General features: G+C 39.5%; 1 long non-coding RNA gene and 1 pseudogene across 1 annotated transcript; both read right to left on the bottom strand.

Annotated features, from left to right (window-relative positions):
• Positions 1 to 1,336: 1,336 nt before the first annotated feature.
• On the bottom strand, positions 1,337 to 2,480 carry LOC116564666 (annotated as a pseudogene).
• An 8,811-nt stretch (positions 2,481 to 11,291) lies between these two features.
• On the bottom strand, positions 11,292 to 18,145 carry LOC116564665. Its single transcript, XR_004275031.1, has 3 exons — positions 18,135 to 18,145; positions 16,421 to 16,427; positions 11,292 to 11,387 (listed from the first exon to the last, which is right to left on the bottom strand). It is a non-coding gene; the product is annotated as an uncharacterized LOC116564665 (long non-coding RNA).
• Between the last annotated feature and the right edge of the window lie 400 nt (positions 18,146 to 18,545).

Genomic DNA, 18,545 nt, shown 5'->3' with positions numbered 1-18,545 from the left:
GGGCTACAGGATGAGAGTCTGCATTTATTGATCCTTCACATGTGCTAAGCGCTGTAGAAAGTACCATATATATTTAATCGAAGGTTCACAATACATCCCCATGAGGTAGATTTATTATTATTCAAGGGAAGAAACTGAAACAGAGAGAGGTTAACAAATAACTTGCCTAAGGTTATACAGCAAGATAGGAAATAAAAATTTGAGAAGGAATGGAGAGTCCAATGCCTGACCAAAATGTTTTCCTGTCTCAAGAAAATATAACCACTTTCTGCAAGGAGTTCTCACTCTGGTGAAGGAGCCAGAAAAGAACAGATAATTAATATACAGTGTAATCTATGCTCTATAAAGGTGTGAACAGAGTTCTGTGGAAGCACAGAGGAGGGAGGAAATTAGTTTGGCTGGGAGAACCGGTTTTAGCTGTAATAAGCAAAGTACTCAAGATTACACAAAATTTCCAAAATATGTACAAACCTGAAATGATGAAAATCTGTCACAGTGAAAGAGAAGCTTACATTCAAGGGTGACTAAAAACTGTAAATCTGTCTAGGTAATCAGCCTCTAAATGAGAAAGAGTCGAAGTTACATTTTTGAGTCTGTTACATCAGGTGTAATATGCATACGACTGCTTTGGTGTGACCGACCACACTTCACTTTGCTAACTGTCAAAACCATATATTTCAAGTCCCAGCTCAAATCCTATCTTGGAAGGGGGTGGCCACAACTTATGAGTTTTTATTCTTTTTGGTATTCTCTGTATCACCTATATTAGGTGCCTTTCTCATTGCCTGGCTCAAGGTAGGAGCTCAAACGTGTTCATTCTGAGTCTTTTAGAAGGTGATTAATCTGTTTTTGTCTAGTTCAAGACCTTATTTTTTTCTGTCACATTTCTCTGTTTTCATTTCACACCTCATTTATATTTCTCACAGATGTTACAAAGAGTCAAACTCTAAAATTCACCCCTTTAACATTTGGGAAAGTGGGCCTCAAAATGAGATCTCAAGATGAATTCTGGTGGTAACTTTTGGGTTTTCTTTTTTTTTTTTTTTTTTTGAGACGGAGTTTCGCTCGTTACCCAGGCTGGAGTGCAATGGCGCGATCTCGGCTCACCGCAACCTCCGCCTCCCGGGTTCAGGCAATTCTCCTGCCTCAGCCTTCCACGTAGCTGAGATTACAGGTATGCGCCACCATGCCCGGCTAATTTTTTGTATTTTTAGTAGAGACGGAGTTTCACCATGTTGACCAGGATGGTCTCGATCTCTTGACCTTGTGATCCACCCGCCTCGGCCTCCCAAAGGGCTGGGATTACAGGCTTGAGCCACCGCGCCCGGCCTAACTTTTGGGTTTTCTTTATCAGTGTCCCTCTTTGTCAGTCATAGGAAAATATTAGGTTAAACTTAGTGGGAAAAAAAATTCATTCCATATTGCTTAAGAAATGATTTTTGAGTAGTGGGTTACAACCAGTACATATCCATCTCCAGCTCTTGACATCAAAACTGTCTGTTCAGAACAAAAGGGAAGAGAAAGAATAGGGAGAATGAACCTGGGAAGAAATGAAGATAGAGAAAAAGATTCTGTCAGTCTATGATAAAAAATAAACGGAGGAAGCAAGACTGTCCTGCAAAATGCTTTGAATAATGTTATAATAAATTACCAATTCTTCTGAGGTTAAATGAATTGTGTCCCCACTGCCATTAAGTAAGGATTTGAGGTAGAATATCAATCCTCAGCAAGCTTCATCCTTTTGAGCTCAAATCAGTGGGCGTTATTATGTCTGATCAAGCACCAGCCCAGTTGTAGCTGAGAACTGCTGTTATCTACAGTAACAGGCTGATTTGTCACTTACCCTGCTCAGGTGCACAACTGCTTTTGAAAGTACAGTCTTAGACTTTGATTCGCTTCAAACACACTTCTAGGACATCTGAAATTCCTCCATTAATTCAGGTCTTTAATTGTGTTTATAATAGACTTCTGCTACACCGACATGGCCCTACTCCATCTGTATTAGTCTGTTTTCCCACTACTAATAAAGACATACCTGAGACTGCGTAATTTATAAAGAAAAGAGGTGTTTTTTAAATTTTTCTTTCCTCAAGCCAGCGGTGCTTTATTGACAGCGCGCCACTCAGGCCTTGACCGTGTCCATCTGCAGCGGCTGCAGCTGCTCTTTCTGCTGCTGCTTCTTGGTCTTCAGGTTCTCCTTGTGTTTGTTGAGCAGGCGGTGCCTGGCGTGCTTCTTCTTCGGCCGCAGGTCCAGGGGTTCGCACTTCTTGCCCTTGTAGAATTTCCTGAGGTTTTCTTTCTGAGTCTGGTTAATAACCGTGAGAACACCGGCAACTCGGATCTTAGAGAGCTTGGAGGCCGCGCCACCTGTCACTCTGGCGACGCGCAGCTGGGACAGCTCCACCTTCAGGTCTTCCAGCTGTTTCAGCAGCTCCTCCTGCTGCTTCTTCCCGAAGGTCTCAAGCCTTGATCTTGGCCATTGCTGCACAGGCCGCCGCCCACTCCGAAGGAAAGAGGAAGTCAGGAAGGAGGTTTAATGGGCTCACGGTTCCACATGGCAGGGGAGGCCTCACAGTCATGATGGAAGGCAAAGGAGAGGCAAAACATGTCTTACATGGTGGCAGGCAACAGAGCTTGTGCAGGGAAACCCCCATTTATAAAGCCATCAGATCTCATGAGACTTATTGAGGGAAACTGCCCCCATGATCCAATTATCTCCACCCGGCCCCGCCCTTGTCATCTGGGGATTATTACAATTCAAGGTGAGATTTGGGTGGAGACACAGAGTCAAACCATATAACCATCTGTTGTCATAGATTTTTCTTATTCATAGTTTTCTAGTAATTAATGTCAAAATGATAAAATAGGGTCTCAATATGTCTCATAGGAGGATGCAAGTTTATTCTTGTATACTTTATATAGAATTTACTAAGATGAAAAGAGATTTTTTTTAAACCTGTGATTTAAAATCCAAATTTAGTAATGTAGTTTATTTTGGCTTGAAAATATTTCTTAATATCTCTTTAGTGCCAAAATCTGTATGTGGAACAGCCAAGATCACAGCACCAGTTAAAATGATGTGGATTTTTTGTTTTGACTTGTTTCTTTTAAAAATCAGTGATTAATTAGAGACTTGTAAAAATGAAGTTGGGATTTTAGGGTGAGGGCTTAAGTTGTTAATTTTCTTTAAAAATTGAGTTGAAATTTACCTATCATAAAATTAATCATTTTTAAATGAATAGTTCAATGATACTTAATACCCTTACATTGTTATGCAACCAACCATCAAAACATTTTCATTACCCCAAAAGGAAACCTTGTCCCCATTAGGCCGTTACTCCACATTCTTTCATCTACCCAGCTCCTGGTAAACACTAATCTACTTTCTGTCTGTATGGACTTACCTACTCTGAAATTTTATATAAATGGATAAGATGTTATTATATAAGATAATAAGATATTATGTCTTGCTTCTTTCACTTAGCTTAATATTTTTAGGTTCATTCATGTTGTAGAATGTGTAAGTGTGCCCCATTCCTTTTTATGCTGAATAATATTCCATTGTATGTAGATACCATAATTTGTTTATACATTTATCTGTTGATGAATATTTGGGTCATTTGTACCTTTTGGCTATTGTAAATAATGCTGTTATGAATATTCATGTACATGTATTTGTTTCAGCACATGTTTTTAGTTCTTTTGGATATATACCTATCCAATATATATCCATATGTATATATATATATATATATATATCCATATCATGGACAATTCTATGTTTAATTTTTTCAGGAACCACCAAACTGTTTTCTATAGGAGCTGCATCATTTTACATTCTCACCAGCAGTGTTTGAGGGTTCCAGTTTCTTCACCTCCTCGCCAACACTTCTTTTTATTAATATTGTTATGTTTTTCATTATAACCATCCTCGTGAGTGTGAAGTGGTATCTCATTGTGGACTTCGACTTAAAATTTCTAGGACTAATGATGTTGAACATCGTTTCAATGACGTGGACTATTTGTGTATCTTCTTTTGAGAACTGTCAATTCAAATCTTTTGCCTATTTTTGTTGTTGTTGTTGGGTTTGTATCTTTTGTTGTGGAATTATGAGTTTTTACATGTTTTGGATATTAGACCCTTACAGATATATGATTTGCAAATATTTTCTCCCATTCTATAAGAGTTTGTTCACTTTCTTGATAATGTTCTTTGATGTAAAAAGATTTTCATTTTCTTCTTTTGTTGCTAATCTTTTAGTGTTGTAGCTTGCCAAATTCAAGGTCATGAAGATTTATCTTAAGTTTTCTTCTAAGAATATTATGGTTTTACCTCTTATATTTAGATTGTTGATCCATTTTGAATTAACTTTTGTATATGGCGTAAGGAAGGGGTCCCAATTTATTCTTTTGCATATGGATCTACCGTTGTCCCAGCACAGGGCTTTAGTTGCATGTACACATATGTGCTATGGGTAACTTTAAATTAAAGATTAAGAAGACTTTCGGAGTAAACAAGGAGGGATTAAGGAGATTTTTAGGTGAACAAGGACTAAGCAGGCCAGAGCCAAAGTCAAATCCTCACCAAAGGTTAACAGGCCTCTGCCTGCATTCCTTGTCCTCTCTCACTAGCTGTTGACAGAACACCTGAGCAGGAACAAGCCTGCCTAGAAAGGGGAGAAGACAGGTACACTAGCTTGATGTGAGAAAAATGATTAAAAGTATAAAAGACAGGTCATTGAGATTATCTTTCAACCTAGTGCCTAGGGCATGTATGTCAGAACTTAGGTAATTACTAAACTAAACAATAAACAAATAAAAATTCAAGATGATAAACCTAACCACCAAAGACACTTCTGCATGGTGGAGTGTTATTAATGGATGAGGAGGGTGAAGGGGCAGGAGATATGTGTCCTGTTTGCCGCCCCAGCCCAACCAGCATGGGACATTTTCTTCCTCCCCAGGGGCGAAGGAATCAGCAGAGTCTTGGAGGGCCCCACTCTGTCAGCCAGGCTGATGTCTATGCGAATGCAATGACAGAATGGCTGTGACAAACTCAGATTGCCTGATGGCATGAGGAACATTAGAAACTGAAGCTATTGTCAGGACAAATGTAAAATGAAACAAATTCTACCAAATGGGTAAAGAGTATGGCATGGACTCTTTTTTGCCCATATGAGTCACACCATGGGAGCCAGAATGAGAAACTTAGAGCCTGCCTTCTAGAGATTTTTGCTGAGACAGGGAGTTACTGATGTGCCCTTAAAAAGTTCTAGTTATATAAAGGTAAGTTTCAAAAGTGGCATTTTCCATGATGTAACTGTGATGGAGATGGCCAGCTGTGCATCAGAAATTTGTATTCTCCTCCGTGGTATACAACTGTTGCTGAGAAGCAGCTGTCCAATAAGGACTACATTTCTCAGTCTGTTTCATCTAAATAGGGTCACAAGGGGGTGGGGCAGGAGGCAGAGCAAGATGGCTGAGTAGACCACTGCAACCATCATCCTCCTGCAGAAACACCAAAGGTAGGGAGAGAACGATCAGGGTAGAAAGTTTACTCAAAGTGGTAATGACAGAGAACCCTCCAAACCTAGAGAAATAACATCAATATTCAATTACAAGAAGGCTGTAGACCATCAAGCAGATTTAACTCAAATAAGACTATCTCAAGACATTTAAAAATCAAACTTAGGGCCAGGTGCAGTGGCTCATGCCTGTAATCTCAGCACTTTGGGAGGGCAACATGGGCAGATTGCTTGAGCTCAAGAGCTTGAGACCAGCCTCGACAACATGGTAAAACCCTGTCTCTGCTAAAAATATAAAAATTATCTGGGTGTGGTGACAAATGCCTATAGTTCCAGCTACTCTGGAGGCTGAGGCAGGAGAATTGCTGGAGCCCAGCAGGCAGAGATTGCAGTGAGCAATGATCATGCCACTGCACTCCAGCCTGGGTGAAAGAGAGAGACTCCATCTCAGTAATAATAATAATAATAATCAAATAATAATATATAATGTATAATAATAATAATCAAACTCTCAAAGGTAAAGGACAAAGAAAGAATGCTAAGAATGTAACCAGGTGGGGCCGGGTGCAGTAACTCTTGCCTGTAATCCCAGCACTTTGGGAGGCCGAGGTGGGTGGATCAACACCAGGTCAGGAGTTCAAGACCAGCCTGACCAACATGGTGAAACACCGTCTTATAAAAAAAATAATAATTAATAAAAAATAATGTAACCGGGCGTCCCGGGTTCTTGGCCTCCCCTGCCTCAGGAAAGGGGGAAGAGGCCCTGGAGGTGCGGTGAGCTTGTTCAAGTAAATATTGGACCCAAAGTGTTTTGCAGAAAGTGATTTGTTAGGCAGAGAAAGAGAGAGAGAGAGAGAGAGAGAGAGATCCCATGCTGTCATGGGAGGGGATCCAGAGATAGAGTCTGTATAGGTAAAGGAGTAGGGAGGATTTTAACCCTGGAGTTACTGCCGCCCCCCATTCAAGTTCTTGTCCATTGAGAGGAGCTTGTCCAAACTTCCTGGAGTGATTGATCTTCAATTTTGATATAGGATTGGCTGCCAGGCTCGCAATAGAGCCCCTCCTTCCAAGGCTTTTGGTGGGCTTTCTAAACAAAGGAAGCTCACCGGGGCAGTGTACCTAGCCTGTGGGCACGAAAGTTAGACAAAGAACTCTAGTTCCTGGATGGAGACGTGAATGAAGGCAGGTTGGGCATGTGGCTAGGAAATTTCTGCCTTTGAAACCATGCCCCTTGTGGACTTGGGAAGAGAAGTTAACGCAGTCCGTCAAGACCAGTGAGAGAGAAAAAACAAATAACATACAAAGGAGCTCCAGCATGTCTGGCAGCAGACTTCTCAATGGAAACCTTACAGGTGGGAGAGAGTGGCATGACATATTGGAAGTGTTGAAGGAAAAAACTTGTGTCTTAGAACAGTGTAACAATTGAAAATATCCTTCCAACATGAGGGAGAAATAAAGACTTTCCCAGATAAACAAAAGCTGAAGGATTTCATTAACACCAGACTTGTCCTCCAATAAATGCTAAAGGGAGTTCTTTAATCTGAAAGAAAAAGACATTAATGAGCAACAGGAAATCCTTTGGAGGTACAAAACTCTCTGGTATACAGACAAACATTGTTACATATTATAGCACTAATTGTGGTGTATAAACTACTCATATCTTGAGTAGAAAGACTAAAAGGTAAACCTACCCAAAATAACAACTACAACAACTTTTCAAGATATAAACCGCTTTGTAAGATATAAGTAGAAAACACAAAAAAGTTAAAAAGTGGGGGGATGAAGTTAAAGTGTAGAGTTTTTATTAGTTTTCTCTTGGCTTACTGGTTATTTATTTTTTATTTTTTATTTTTTTTTGAGACGGAGTTTCGCTCTTGTTACCCAGGCTGGAGTGCAATGGCACGATCTCGGCTCACCGCAACCTCCGCCTCCCGGGTTCAGGCAATTCTCCTGCCTCAGCCTCCTGAGTACCTGGGATTACAGGCACGCACCACCATGCCCAGCTAATTTTTTGTATTTTTAGTAGAGACGGGGTTTCACCACGTTGACCAGGATGGTCTCGATCTCTTGACCTTGTGATCCGCCCGCCTCGGCCTCCCAAAGTGCTGGGATTACAGACGTGAGCCACCGCGCCTGGCCCTACTTGTTATTTTTTTTTCAATCACCAGTGTTGTCATCAGCTTATTTATTTATTTATTTATTTATTGTGATGGAGTCTCAGTCTGTTGCTCAGGTTGGAGTGCAGTGGTGTGATCTTGGCTCACCGCAGCCTTTGCTGCTCGAGTTCAAGCAATTCTTCTTCCTCAGCCTCCCAAGTAGTTGAGATTACAGGTGTGTGCCACCACGCCCAGCTAATTTTTGTATTTTTAGTATAGACAAGGTTTCACCATATTGGCCAGCCTGGTCTTGAACTCCGGGCCTCAACTGATCCTCCCACCTCAGCCTCCCAAAGTGCTGGGATTACAGGTGTCAGCCACCACACCTGGCCAAATTGAAATCCATTTAAAACAATGGGTTATAAGATGTTATTTGCAAGCCTCATGACAACCTCAAATAAAAAACCTATAACAGATACACGAAAAAGAAAAGAAAAGAAATATATTATATTAAAATATACTATATTATCAGAAAATATTGCCTGCACTAGAAGGAAGGAAAGAGTGAAGGAAGGAAGGCCACAAAACAACAAGAAAACAAATAACAAAATGGCAGGATTAAGTCCTTACTCATCCTTACAATAATGACATTGTAAATAGATTAAACTCTCCAGTCAAGACACAGCAGCTAAATGGATTAAAAACAAAACCAAACAATCTATTGCCTACAAGAAACACACTTCACCTATAAAGAAACATTCAGACTCAACATAAAGGGATGGAAAAAGATATTCCCTGCAAATGGAAACCCAAAAAGAGCAGAGGTGACAATATTAATATCAGACAAAACAGATTTCAAGACAGAAGCTATAAAAAGAGACAAAGAAGGTCATTATATAATGATAAAGGTGTTAATTATGTAAGAAGATAAAGCAGTTATAAATATACACACACCCAACACTGGAGCATCCAAATATAGAAACTAAATATTATCAGAGCTAATGAGAGAGAGATTCCAATACAATACTAGCTAGAGACTTCAACATCCCACTTTCAACATTAGACAGATCATCCAGACAGAAAATCAACAAAGGAACATTGGACTTAATCTGCACTATAGACCAAATGAACCTAATAGATGCTTATGGCACACTTTATTCAAGGTCTCCAGGCTACACAAACTTCTCCTTAGTACATGGATCATTCTCAAGGATAGACCATCTGTTAGGCCACAAAACAAGTTGTAAAATATTCAGAAATTGAAATTATATAAAATATGTTCTCTCTCCACAATGGAATAAAATTAAAAACCAACACAAAGGGAAAGTTTTGAAACTATACAAACACACGGAAATTAAACAGTATGCTTCTGAATAACCAGTGGGTCAATAAAGAAATTAAGAAGGAAATTTAAAATTTTCTTAGAACAAAGGAAAATGGACTCAGAACATCCCAAAACTATGGAGTACAGCAAAAGCAGTAATAAGAGGAAAGTTTATAGCAATAAGCTCCTACAACAAAAAAGTAGAAAAATTTCAAATAGGACTGGGCACAGTGGCTCACACTTGTAATCCCAGCACTTTGGGAGGCTGAGGTGGGTGGATCACAAGGTCAGGAGATTGAGACCATCCTGGCTAACATGGTGAAACCCGTCTCTACTAAAAATACAAAAAAAAAAAAAAAAATTAGCCGGGCATGGTGGCACACACCTGTAGTGCCAGCAACTCAGGAGGCTGAGGAAGGAGAATCACTTGACCCCAGGAGCTGGAGGTTGCAGTGAGTCAAGATTGTGCCACCTCACTCCAGCCTGGGTAGCAGAGCAAGGCTCTGTTTCCAAAAAAATAAAAATAAAAAATTCAAATAATAACCTAATGATGCATCTTAAGGAATTAAAAAAGCAAGAGCAAACCAAACCCCAAATTAGTAGAAGATAAGAAATAATGAAGAGCAGAGTAAATATAAATACAATTGAAATTAAAAAAAAACCAAAACAAAAGACCAACAAAATGAAAAGTCAATTTTTCAAAAGGATAAAATGGACAAATCCTTTGCCCAGACAAAAAAAAAAAAAGAAAAAAAAAAACCCAAGTAAATAACATCAGAGATGTAAAGAAGAGACATTACAACTGCTACCACAGAAATCCAAAGGATTATTAGAGAATACCATAGGCCGGGCGCGGTGGCTCAAGCCTGTAATCCCAGCACTGTGGGAGGCCGAGGCGGGTGGATCACGAGGTCAAAAGATCGAGACCATCCTGGTCAACATGGTGAAACCCCGTCTCTACTAAAAATACAAAAAATTAGCTGGGCATGGTGGCGTGTGCCTGTAATCCCAGCGACTCAGGAGGCTGGGGCAGGAGAATTGCCTGAACCCGGAAGGCGGAGGTTGCGGTGAGCCGAGATCGTGCCATTGCACTCCAGCCTGGGTAACAAGAGCGAAACTCCGTCTCAAAAAAAAAAAAAAAAAAAAAAAAAAAAAAAAAAAAAAAAAAAAAAAGAGAATACCATGAGCAACTATATGCCAATAAAGTGGAAAACCTAGAAGAAATGGATACATTTCTACACACATACAATCTACCAAGACTGAACCATGAATGAATCCAAAACCTGAATAGACCAAAAACAAGTAGTGAGATTGAAGCTATAATAAAGTCTCCCAGCAAAGAAAAGCTAGGACCTGATGGTTTCACTGCTGAATTCTCCGAAACTTTTACAGAATATCTTATTCAAACCATGCTGAATATTGAAGGAGGAGGCAATACTTCCAAAATCATTCAAAAAACAAAACAAACAACTACAGGCCAATACGCCTGATAAACACTGATGCAAAAATCCTCAACAAAATGCTAGTAAACCAAATTTGACTATACATTAATACTATCATTCATCATGGCCAAGCGGGATTTATCCCAAGGGTGCAAGGATTGTACAACACACACCAATCAATGTGATACGTTATATTTATCGGTATGAAGGACAAAAACCATGTGATCGTTTCAATTTATTGCTGAAAAGGTATTTGATAAAATTCAACATCCTTTTATGATAAAAAGCCTGAAAAAAAACCTGGGCATAGGAGGAACATACCTCATCACAATAAAAGCCTTATGCAGCAGACTCACAGCTGGAATTCCACAGAATGGAGCAAAACTGAAAGCCCTTCCTCTAAGATATGGAAAAAGGCAAGAATGCTCACTGTCACCACTGTTACTGAACATAGTTCAATTACAGCACTATTGACAATAACCAAAATTTGGAAGCAACCTAAGTGTCCATCAGCAGATAAATGGATAAAGAAAATATGGTACATATACACAATGAAGTATTAGCCATTAAAAGGAATGAAATCCTGTCATTTACAACAACATGGTTGGAACTAGAGAATATTATGTTAAATGAAATAAGTCAGGTGCAGAAAGACAAATTTTGCATGTTCTCACTTATCTGTGGGAGCTCAACATTAAAACAATTGAACCCACAGGGATATAGAGTAGAATAATGATTTCCAGGGGCTGGGAAGGGTAAGGGGTAGGTAAATGGATATTGTTAAAAGATAAAAGCATATAGTTAGATAGAATAAATAATATATAATATTTGATAGCATAACAGGGTGATTATACTCAACAATAATTTTTGTATTTTAAAAACATCTCAAAGGGTATGACTGGAATGTTTGTAGCACAAAGAAATGATAAATGCTTGAGGTGATAGATACACCATTTACCCTGATGTAATTATTACTCATCATATGCCTGTATTAAAATGTCTCATTTACCCCACAATGTATATACCTACAATGTAGCCATTAAAATTAAATTTAAGGCCAGGCGCGGTGGCTCACGCCTGTAATCCCAGCACTTTGGGAGGCCGAGGCGGGTGGATCATGAGGTCAAGAGATCGAGACCATCCTGGTCAACATGGTGAAACCCCGTCTCTACTAAAAATATAAAAAATTAGCTGGGCATGGTGGCATGTGCCTCTAATCCCAGCTACTCAGGAGGCTGAGGCAGGAGAATTGCCTGAACCCAGGAGGCAGAGGTTGCGGTGAGCCGAGATCGCGCCATTGCACTCCAGCCTGGGTAACAAGAGCAAAACTCCGTCTCAAAAAAAAAAAAAAATTAAATTAAAAAAAATGGGGCCATATGACTGGTTATGCCCAGTGGGATGTGAGTGGAGTTATTACCTGTCATCTCTGGGCTGTGGTGCTTAATAAGCGGCCATACTATCCCCATTCTCTCTACTCTGTTCCTCCACTAGATATCAAAGTCCAGGGCAAAATCCTGGAAGCTACATGTCTCAGTTGGCATAGCCTCTGTCAGCTGAGGTCCCTGGCCACGGTCCCTAAATAACCTCGTGGAGCACCCATGTTGGACTGTTACATGAGTGAGAAATAAATTACAGTGATTAAGCCATGTGACATTTGAATTTGTAGATTACTAATGCTAGTAATATCCTACAGCAGTGGTTCTCACATTTTGGCATACGTCAAAATCACCTGGGAACTTGTTAAAACACAGTTAGTTGGACCCTATACCCAGAGATTCTGATTCAGGAGGTTTGGGTTTGGGCTCAGGAATCTGCTTTTCTAACAAGTTCCGAGATGCTGCTGATGCTGCTGATTCAAGGACTGTTCTTTGACACCCAGTGTTTGAGACAATGCATAATACAGAAGGAAGTTAAATGAAGAATGCTTTCAAGTCTGATCGAGGCATGAGAAAATTTAAAACAAGCTTGAATTTAGATAACACTTCTTTAACTGTCTTTTGTGCCAGGCAATTAACTAAGTCCTGGAGATAGAGTGATCTGCTTCTTGGTGAGTTTACCATCTAGTGTAGAAGAAATAAATGGATCAACACATGTATGTATATAATAAACTGTAAAGTGTAATGACGGGAAAAGGGAGGGGAAGATGAGACCGAATAACACGGAACTTCATTTATCACAGGGTAGGGGGTTTCAATAGTCAAGAAAGACTTCTCTGTGAAAGTGTCATTTGAGGTAAGATATGAATGTCTGTTAAAGATAAGGGTTTTATTTTATTTTTACTTTTTAAGGAGGGGGATGTGTTTCAAGGGGAGAGAATGCATGAGGAAATCAAGAAATTGGAAGAAGCCCAGTTTATTTGGAATAGGAAAATGAGGGGAATAATGGCAAGAAATGAAATTAGAGAGGTGGAGGGGAGCCAGATAATGCATCGGATGATAAGCCTCATATGGATTTGGATTTTGATTCCAAAAATGGTGTGAAGTGAGAGTGTAAAAGGAGGGAAAACAGAGTTTGTACCTATAAATATTTTACTTCATTTTTCCCCATTTTAAAATTTAGTCTTTCTTATTAATTTATAAAACCTTAAATTAATATAATTTATAATTATAAATTTATAAAAGCTAAATTTGGCCAGGCACGGTGGCTTACACCTGTAATCCCAGCACTTTGGGAGGCTGAGGCAGGTGGACCACCTGAGGTTGGGCATCTGAGATCAGCCTGCTCAACGTGGATAAACCCCGTCTCCACTAAAAATACAAAATTAGCCAGGCATGGTGGCACATGCCTGTAATCCCAGCTACTTGGGAGGCTGAGGCAGGAGAATTGCTTGAACCCAGGAGGCAGAGGTTGCAGTGAGCCGAGATCACGCCATTGCACTCCAGCCTGAGCAACAAGAGCAAAACTCAGTCTCAAAAAAAAAAGCTAAATTTATGTCAATTTATAAATTACAAGTATAAAATTATAAAACCTTTGTACATTTAAAAACAAGTAAAATAACTTAATTGGAATATTTATAACACAAAGAAATGGTAAATGCTTGAGGTGATGAATACCCCATTTATGCTGATGTGATTATTACTCATGGTATGCTTATATCAATATATTTCACGTACACCATATATGGATATACCTACTATGTACCCATAAAAATTAATAGTTTAATTAATTATAAATTGACTAAATTTACAATTATAAAAGTTTTATGACTTAATACAATTAGCCTTTTGTATTTTATATGTTTTGCTAATTTTTTCCCTCGTCATTTATTTTGACTTTGTATTATTTTTAACACCTGGAAATTTCAATTTTTATATACTTATATATCTCACTTTTTTACAATTCTGATTTTGTGTCATTCTTAAAAAGGTCTTGCCTATCTCAAAATTATTATTATTATTATTATTATTATTTGAGACAGTGTCTCACCCTGTTGCCCAGGCTGGAGTGCAGTGGTGTGATCTCGGCTCACTGCAACCTCTCTTCCCAAGTTCAAGCAATTCTCTTGCCTCAGCCTCCCGAGTAGCTGGAACTACAGGCACCCACCACCATGCCTGGCTAATTTTTGTATTTTTAGCAGAGATGAGATTTCGCTATGTTGGCCAGGCTGTCAAAATTATCTTTTATATGAAGTTCACCTTGGTTTTTTCTAGTACTTTTATAAAGAACAAGCAATTTGAAAATATAACAAAATACAAATTTTAAACTATGAAAAAAGCAAAGATCAAAAATTTAGAAAATGCATTGTGTAGGGGTGGACAGGAGTTTTTGGTGGGTGCATAAATTGAAACATTACTGTTGGGGTGAAGGCAGTGCACAAGGCAGCTTTAATGTGTGGTCATCAGCGCCCCCTGCATTGGCCTGCATCTGATCCTCAGCTACACCCATGGATAATTTCTTTTTCAATGCATTTATGCAGCAGTGATTTGGTTCAGGGGGTTGACTTGTGTTGATCAAACACCCAAGAAACCCCATGTATGTCCTTCTTTTGTTAATGATTTCAGATAATATTTTAATTTAGTAATGAAGTCATACATTCTAGCCTTGCTTTTGGATACCCAAAGTGCAGTGACAAGGAGTTAAAGGGAGGAAAGTCTCTCGATCCTATCTCATTTTTCCTAATTGAGGAGTAGCGCCCACTCCAGTGAGCCTGGCGCAGCACCCATCTTGCTGTCCTGCACCTCAGTTTCAATGGCGTGTTTGAAAAGTATATATTGACTATATCTGGGATTTTATAAATCAAGAGAACGGCAAATCCAAGAAAAATAAAACAGACATCACCCTTTATAATTGAAGCTTGAAGTGAAATAAGATTGAAAGAAAAAGCAAACACAAAAAATGGAGAAATCCCGTCAGAGTCTGACATTAGTCCCATTTTCCACCGTGACACAGAGCAGGATAGGCTTTGCCAGGACTAGAGACCTCTCCAAGGAGCCAGGCTCCGTATGCCCTTTGAAGCAGTTAGCTCTGCTCTGTATTTTCCCTTACACACTGCTAAGATGCGCTTTTGAAGACATCCAAGCGTATATGGGAGCAAAAGCCTTACCAGAATAGTAAAATATTGCTGCTTGTGCCCAATCCCCCAGTTTTTTCTGTTAGTCTATCTTGCTTCTTTTAAAAACTGCGAGTTCCTAACCCTGTGCTTTCTCTGTTTTTTTTTTTTTTTTTTCCTTACAGCAAACCTGCCTCTGGTTTTGCCCTTCAACACTGGAAAAGGGAGTGAGACAGAGAGTAACTCTTCTAGAGTTGGGTGACAATCATGTTGCCCATGACGGACATTCCATTGATATCTATTTGTATTCCCATGATATCACAGGAATTATATCATAAGGACGTAAGGATCAGATTGTAGCTCTGGACCTTAAAGGTCTCTTCCTGTCCTAAGATTCAATTATTCCAAACATTTGAGAAATGTTCTCTTCTAGAACTATTATATGAAGATTTTAATTAGTGTGAAATGAAAAGAAAACATGTTTTCTCAATTTCAATTCCAATAACATTTTTCTGAGGACCCATGGTATGAAAATGACAATAGTGGAATTGAGGAGGATAGAGACCTTGGTTAGGGGCTTATAGTTCAATGAGAGAGGCAGACGCACACCTGAACATTTTTCTTTTTATTTTTTTTTAGATCTAAGACAGAAAGGTGAGGAATGGGACAGAGTGACCAAGAAAGAACTCTGGAAATATTAGAGAGAATGTGACCATTCAGTTTTCTTGATTGCTTACATCAGAAACTTTAATCAATAAAATGAATAATTTATTGAGGGAAACCCAACAGTTCTCAGAATTGAAGGAAGGGCGGATAACAAGATTTTGAAAAGACAGGTCCAGAAAGGTAACCCTTATGAGCTCAGAGGCCTGAGGTCATGCATACTGTTACTGAAATCACCCAAGACTCAAGAACTCACAAGATGGCCCTCCGTCCGTGAATCAACTCCATAATTTAATAGAGAGGCTTTTTGCTTGGTTTAGATCACATGGCCAATTCTGCACTAGTGTGTGATGGTGACGGTGAATTTGGGATGCACAAAGGGGAAAACTGTGCACTACATTTGATAGTCCCAACAGGACAATTTGAAAAGAGGGTTTGTTGAAAACATAATAAGAAAGAAAGGATACTAGCAAGGCAAAAACTATAGATGTCCTCTTCAGACATCTGCCAAAGGGACCTGGGGAGGATTTGGAAGTGAAAAGATGAAGTTAGGCCTTGATCAATGGATAAGACTTTTTTTTTTTTTTTTTTTTTTTTGGGATGGAATTTTTTCACTCTTGTTGCCCAGGCTGGAGTACAATGGCACCATCTCAGCTCTCCACAACCTCCGCCTCCCAGGTTCAAGCAATTCTCCTGCCTCAGCCTCCCGAGTAGCTGGGATTGCAGGCATGCTCCACTACGCCTGGTCCCTAAATCTACTTTTTAGAAACTACAGCTGGGCGTGGTGGCTCACACCTGTAATCTCAGCACTTTGGGAGGTTGAGGTGGGCAGATTACCTGAGGTTGGGAGATTGAGACCAGCCTGACCAACACGGCGAAACTCCATCTCTACTAAAAATACAAAAAGCTGGGTATGGTGGCACGTGCCTACAATCCCAACTACTCGGGAGGCTGAGGCAAGAAAATCTCTTCAACCTGGGAGGCGGAGGTTGTGGTGAGCTGAGATGCGCCACTGCACTCCAGTCTGAGCAACAGAGCGAGACTCTGTCTCAGAAAGCAACAACAACAGCAACAAAATATATATATAAAATTAGGGGACTAGGAGAAAGAAGCCATACCAATCACAGAGAACTTGAGCAGAGACACGGAAAAAGGAACAGTGTAAGGACAACTTAATGATCTGAGAGTGGGGAGAAGTCTAATATGATTAGAGGGTGAGAACACAGTGAGAAAAATGAGAAGACGACACAACAGAGCAAGACTCTGTTTCAAGTAGCTGAGATTACAAGGAATGCACCCCCATGCCTGGCTAATTTTGTATTTTTAGTAGAGACAGGATTTCACCATGTTGGCCAGGTTGGTCACAAACTCCTGACCTCAGGTGATCCACCTGCCTTGGCCTCCCAAAGTGCTGGGATTACAGGTGTGAGCCACCGCACCCAGCCTGAAATTGCATTTAAAAGAGGGTGATTTTATCGCAATATCCAGAGGTCTAGAAGTTGATTTGTCAAGTATTAACCTAGACTTTGCTTACAGGATAACCAGATTTAAGGTATTTTCTTAGTTTTTAGTTGCATCAGTAAACTGATGGAATTTCAGGGTCTTTTCCATAGACAGTATCCTACATGCTTGGGAATTTTAAGGAACTAAAGACCCGACTCCCACCCCACCTTCAGCATTGCTGTCCACCACACTGATCTTGAAGACTGCCTGGAATTCCTACTTTAATTCAACATGCAATATTATAACAGGCCATTTGATGAATGGGAGAAACCACTTGTCTAGGGACTGGAAAAACCTGGGGTCTAATGCCAGGTTTGTCGTTAATTAAAATTTGACCTTGAAAATTTTCCTTCCCTACCCTGGGTTTATTTCCCCAATTGGTAAAAGGATAATTCCAACTTTAACACCCTGTGGCTACGAAGTCCTGCTGAAAAATTTTTAGGATGTTCCACTTAAAATCGTTTTGGCAGAGAGATTGGAGCCCAATGGGAGAAATTTATCTTTTCACATTTTCTGACAAAATTTCAGCATCGAACTTCTCTTTCAAAATCGCCTCGAAATGTCAGCTGGCCCAGATCACTGTCCTGCCTTCTTTTGGGTGGATGTTAGAATCAGGTGCTTGGCCAGGGACTGAGCAGCTTAACAGGACTGCCTGTTCATTTCCAAGGGTAGCTCAAGGTGTTGGAATGACTCTGCAAAGCCCCATATGGCTTGGGACCTGGTTACCTTAGCAATTGATTCCCTCCCCATGCAGTGTCAATTAAGAGGCAATTAAAACTCTCCACTGTTCTAGCTAATAGTCCCCAGATTGTGGTACCAGGAAATGAGAGGCAGGAGGTTTTCGTTCTTTTTTCTTCTTCTTTATTTTAAAATTATTTTATTTTTCAAACTTATGCCCTTGGATTTGAAACATGCCATATTTAAGATTTTTTTCCCTTAACTTGTCATTTGGTTTGTGCATTTATCATATTATTTATTGGCTCAAAAATCCTTTAATGCCTCTAATTATTCATGGAAACAAATCTGAAATTTTCTGCTTACCTCTCTCTTAACTTTTGACAGTATAGTTCTACTCCGACTATCCAATCATACTTCCCATATATTCTTTCACTCACTATTTGCTTCCTTTCTACGTAAAGATCTTTTCCTTTGTCTACCATCAAAATCTGCCCATTCTGTAAAGCCTAGCTTAGAGTCAATATCATGATCATACTAGTTCTCTATTTTGAATTTTCTTCTGAGTTTTAGGTGTAACTAGAATTAGAATAATTTTATTTCCTACTTCTTCATGCTAATTAGCCTTATTAAATTTTCTCTCCACAAATAGACGAAGACTCAGTGAGAGTAAGAACCATGCTTTACATTTTTCTTTGCATCCTCACACCTTACGTAGCACAGTGCTACTCATTACTTAACACCACTTAATAGTGAGTTTAGAAAGTGTGGCTGTTATAAGCAATTTAACAAAATTGGACATTTGAACAATTTGGACAGTAAGCTTAG

Source organism: Sapajus apella, unplaced genomic scaffold (assembly GCF_009761245.1).
Source record: "Sapajus apella isolate SASKATOON/1434 unplaced genomic scaffold, GSC_monkey_1.0 scaffold38, whole genome shotgun sequence".
Lineage (NCBI taxonomy): Eukaryota > Metazoa > Chordata > Mammalia > Primates > Cebidae > Sapajus > Sapajus apella.
The sequence above is the reverse complement of the archived record's forward strand: the minus strand, read 5'-3'. Positions and strand labels throughout refer to the sequence as shown.